Source organism: Schistocerca cancellata, chromosome 1, assembly GCF_023864275.1.
Source record: "Schistocerca cancellata isolate TAMUIC-IGC-003103 chromosome 1, iqSchCanc2.1, whole genome shotgun sequence".
In the NCBI taxonomy this organism is placed as follows: Eukaryota; Metazoa; Arthropoda; class Insecta; order Orthoptera; family Acrididae; genus Schistocerca; species Schistocerca cancellata.
This window is the reverse complement of record NC_064626.1, coordinates 865,377,250-865,382,807: the sequence shown is the minus strand read 5'-3', so window position 1 is coordinate 865,382,807 and position 5,558 is coordinate 865,377,250.

Here is a 5,558-nt window from a genome sequence, read left to right as displayed (position 1 = left end):
CAGGAGCTTTTGTGGGACGGCTTACTACACTTATGCAGTAATTTGTTTTTGGATACAATATAATCCAGTTTATTGTACACAAGATCAGCTTGTTGAAGAATTTCACACTTTGAATCCTTTAGGAATTCATATGTGCCACTGTTACATTGTATAGTTATTTCTAGAACACTAAATCTTGTCCATGATAAGTTGGTGATTCATACCATGGCTGTTGGGAAAGGCAGGAGGCATGCCTTGCATGTGCATTAGAACTGTTGATGGGAGAGGATTGGTGAGGGGGAAGGCTGAGTACAGTAATACTTTGCATCTAATACTAGTTTAAAGTTGGCAGCACTAAGAGCAAATGAATATCTTTCAGCTAGTGCTGAATTTCTCTGCTTCTGGCACCACCAGTAAAATTGTCAACTTGTAGGTGACCAGCTGTACTTCCACAATGGGTTTTGGTTATTATTGATATGTTGCATGAATCATTTGTGTGGTGTACCTTAATGGCATGAGCAGAGTCTATTTAAATATTATTACACTCCTGGAAATTGAAATAAGAACACCGTGAATTCATTGTCCCAGGAAGGGGAAACTTTATTGACACATTCCTGGGGTCAGATACATCACATGATCACACTGACGGAACCACAGGCACATAGACACAGGCAACAGAGCATGCACAATGTCGGCACTAGTACAGTGTATATCCACCTTTCGCAGCAATGCAGGCTGCTATTCTCCCATGGAGACGATCGTAGAGATGCTGGATGTAGTCCTGTGGAACGGCTTGCCATGCCATTTCCACCTGGCGCCTCAGTTGGACCAGCGTTCGTGCTGGACATGCAGACCGCGTGAGACGATGCTTCATCCAGTCCCAAACATGCTCAATGGGGGACAGATCCGGAGATCTTGCTGGCCAGGGTAGTTGACTTACACCTTCTAGAGCACGTTGGTTGGCACGGGATACATGCGGACGTGCATTGTCCTGTTGGAACAGCAAGTTCCCTTGTCGGTCTAGGAATGGTATAACGATGGGTTCGATGACGGTTTGGATGTACCGTGCACTATTCAGTGTCCCCTCGACGATCACCAGTGGTGTACGGCCAGTGTAGGAGATCGCTCCCCACACCATGATGCCGGGTGTTGGCCCTGTGTGCCTCGGTCGTATGCAGTCCTGATTGTGGCGCTCACCTGCACGGCGCCAAACACGCATACGACCATCATTGGCACCAAGGCAGAAGCGACTCTCATCGCTGAAGACGACACGTCTCCATTCGTCCCTCCATTCACGCCTGTCACGACACCACTAGAGGTGGGCTGCACGATGTTGGGGCGTGAGCGGAAGACGGCCTAACGGTGTGCGGGACCGTAGCCCAGCTTCATGGAGACGGTTGCGAATGGTCCTCGCCGATACCCCAGGAGCAACAGTGTCCCTAATTTGCTGGGAAGTGGCGGTGCGGTCCCCTACGGCACTGCGTAGGATCCTACGATCTTGGCGTGCATTCGTGCGTCGCTGCGGTCCGGTCCCAGGTCAATGGGCACGTGCACCTTCCACTGACCACTGGTGACAACATCGATGTACTGTGGAGACCTCACGCCCCACGTGTTGAGCAATTCGGCGGTACGTCCACCCGGCCTCCCGCATGCCCACTATACGCCCTCGCTCAGAGTCCGTCAACCGGACATACGGTTCACGTCCACGCTGTTGCGGCATGCTACCAGTGTTAAAGACTGCGATGGAGCTCCGTATGCCACGGTAAACTGGCTGACACTGACGGCGGCGGTGCACAAATGCTGCGCACCTAGCGCCATTCGACAGCCAACACCGCGGTTCCTGGTGTGTCCGCTGTGCCGTGCGTGTGATCATTGCTTGTACAGCCCTCTCGCAGTGTCCGGAGCAAGTATGGTGGGTCTGACACACCGGTGTCAATGTGTTCTTTTTTCCATTTCCAGGAGTGTAATTATTTAATTTGTGCTTAAATGTTGTCACATGCTGACCAGTTACACCAATTCACATAAAATGTCGCAAGCTGACAAGTTACACAAGTTCACTTATGACACCAAAACATTTAATTTTGAAATAGAGGCAAATATGCAACACTTTTGTACTAAAAAGTTCTAAATAACAGAACATGTAACATGTCAGCCTCGGTTGCAAATAGAAGCCAAGCTTTACCTAGGTTTCAGCCAAAATAATTTGGCCTTCTTCAGAAGTGAGTGACAGCTCTCGCGACCAACGGACCTCGTCCGCACAGTGGGGCCTGCTGTTCTCTTCAGCCCAAGTAATGTAGTTTATGACTAGCTACTATGATGCTACAGTTTTATACATGACATGGCGAAACTTTGGCATGCAGTATTTTTGTGTCATTTGCTTCTGAAGAAGGCCGAATTATTTTGGCTGAAACCTGGGTAAAGCTTGGTTTCCATTTGCAAGGCTGACGTGTGACATGTTCAGTTATCACAGTGTGACATGTTCAGTTATTACAGTTGCTGACAGGGCTACACAATGTTAAAATTCATGTTTTACGAATACTTATTTTGAGCACTATCAGAGACAATCAAAAATTTTGTTTTTTGTATTCATGTATTTATTTGTTGGTTGTAATTCTTAGCTTAACTTTGCTTACTGCGTGTATTTCTGATTGTTCCTCAGCATAACACAACTTTCTATTAATTGATTATATGTTCTTAACTTGATATTTCATTTACATTGTATCTTGTATTGTAATTACTTAAGTTACATCTAAACTAGGTGGGTCATTCCACGTCAAATCAACAAATGAAACCACGTTTTCAACCTTACCCTCTTGGATTTAAATGAAATTAAGTATGCCTATAGTATTCATAAATAGTACCACAAATTAATTTTTTCACATTTTTCTGATAAAAAGTTACCGAGTAATGGACTTTCAAAAATTGAAAAAATGACAAATTTTTGACTCGCGGAACAATGTTGTTTCCTTCATAACTTGTGTTCTAATTAAGCTAGAACAATAAAATGTACTTCATTGGGAAGCTCTTTTAAAGAGCTTTTATATGATACCAAACACACACACACACACACACACACACACACACACACACACACACACACACACACACACACACACACACACATTGTTTATAAAAACAACATTGTTGAAATTATCAAATTTTGAAAAACTGTATTTTTAAAATTCTCAAAAAAATATATGTGAAAGGTACACTTTACATCTACATATTCTGAAAGTTTCAACTTGGGATGAGCATGGGATCACTATCAAAAGCAATTTTATGTTTGCTACACATGAAAATATTACAGTGTTAGACTTTGTTACATGGTCCACAAATTGTACATTTGAAACGAATAACTGCTTATTAAACTTTAATGCTAACTATTTATTAATAGCTGTAAAATCATGGGGGAAAAAAAAGAAAAAATGAAGCTATCTCTCATTTTAAAGATTATATATAAAATGATTCTTTGGTGTTGCTATCTGCAATCTATTCAGTATTTTATCTCTGGTTAATATTGTCAGCAATTTTCACCTATTGTTGAAAGTGACCCACACATTCTTTTGTTGTGAGATAGCTGTAGTGAAATTATGTGATTAACTCTGAAATGTGTTTTGAATCTAGCTTAAAGGTACTTTTGTACAAACCTCACAAGAGTCTGTAAGTTTGTATGCCTACAGCCAGTTAATGTTTGCATACTATTAACATAATGAAATATTGTTTTACAGGAAGTGAAAGAATAGAGGAGTAATATTGTGTAGTACTGAATATAGAAATCTGGGGATTCAACTTCAAAAACATTTTTTAAAATTAGTTTGTTCACTTGAGAAATATAAAATGCCTAAAATTTCAGCTTTGTGCTGTAATCCATTTAATGAAGAGGGCCACAATAACCACAAGAAAAACTTACGGCCTGGATGATAGCAAGAAAACCTTTCTTAACTTTAAATCAAAAAGTGTGTGACAAAAAAATTGCACGAGTAGAAATTTGTGCTACGTACTGTATTCTGTGGTGAAACAAGAAACTGAAAAGGTTTTATGTGATAGTGACGTACAAGACATTGCAGCAAGTGACGCCTTAGAAAGGCTGAATGCTTCTTTGCAGTCCGTTGGTGAATCGCCAATTAAGAAGAAACGACTGTGTGACGCAAAATATCCTAAGGAAAAACTAATTAAATTAATTTCAACAATTCAAACGAAGGTATTATTGTTTCCTTCCGAAAGAGAAGAGGTACATGATCATGCAGAATCTGAGATGATCAGTCAGCTAAAAGATAAATTTCGTACATGTACATCTCAAAGTAAACAGATGGACATTCTTACCATTTTACCTAAAAGCTGGAGTGTTAAGAAGCTTCGAGATGAATTTAATGTAACAAATTATGTGGCTCAAAGAGTAAAAGATTTGGTGAAGGCCAAGGGAATTTTGTCTTCACCAAACCCAAAACCTGGCAAGACTCTGGATCAAACAACTGCTGATTTTGTTAGAAACTTTTATTGTTCTGTTGAGATAAGCAGGGCAATGCCTGGGAAAAAAGATTTTGTGCTTGTGAGAGATAACGTAGAAAAACTGCAAAGAACAAAAACAGCTAGTTTTAAGTAATTTGAAAGAAATTTACGCGAACTTTAAAGACAACCATCCAGAGCTCCACATTGGATTTTCAAAGTTTGCAGACCTACATCCCAAAAATGGTGTTTTAGCTGAAAGTAGTGGTACACATAGTGTCTGTGTGTGTACTACCCATCAAAACTTCAAACTCATGCTGACTGGATGTAACATTCCTCAGCTGAGGAAGGATGAAGATAATCCAATAAAAATTTACAAACACTGCATTGCAAGAGTTGTATGTAATTCGTCATTACCTGCTTGTCATTTTGGTGAATGTAAATTCTGCCCTGGCCCAGAAACATTTAAGACACATTTACAAGATTGGTTGAATACTAATGATATTGATAATATAACTTATCAGCTATGGGTTTCCGTTGATCACACATCTCTAGAAGCAATCATAAAATCATCTGACAACTTTATTTATTGTTTTTTTGATAAATTAAAATCGCTTACATGACATTAATTTGTTGCTAGTCAACAATCAACCTTCCAACAGAGACTGAGAAATGAACTTAAAGAAGGCGAGGTCTTAGCGATCTGTGACTTTTCTGAGAATTACTTCTTTGTCATCCAGGATGAAGTTCAAGGCTATCACTGGACAAACATGCAAGCAACGATTCATCCCATTGTTGCTTATTACAAGTGTGGGAACAAACTCGAGCACACAAGTCTTGTAATCATATCAGAATGCCTAACACATGACACTCTTGCTGTGCATTTATTCCAATCGTACTTGATGGACTTCCTGACTGTTAAATTCGGTAGAAAACCAATAAAAATATATTATTTCTCTGCTGGAGCAGCAGCTCATTATAAAAATAGGAAGAACTTTATCAACCTGTGCCATCATGAAGAAGATTTCCAAACTGAAGCTGAATGGCATTTTTCAGCCACGTCGCATGGGAAGGGAGCTAGTGATGGTGTTGGTGGAACAGTTAAACGACTTGCAGCTTGAGCAAGTCTGCAA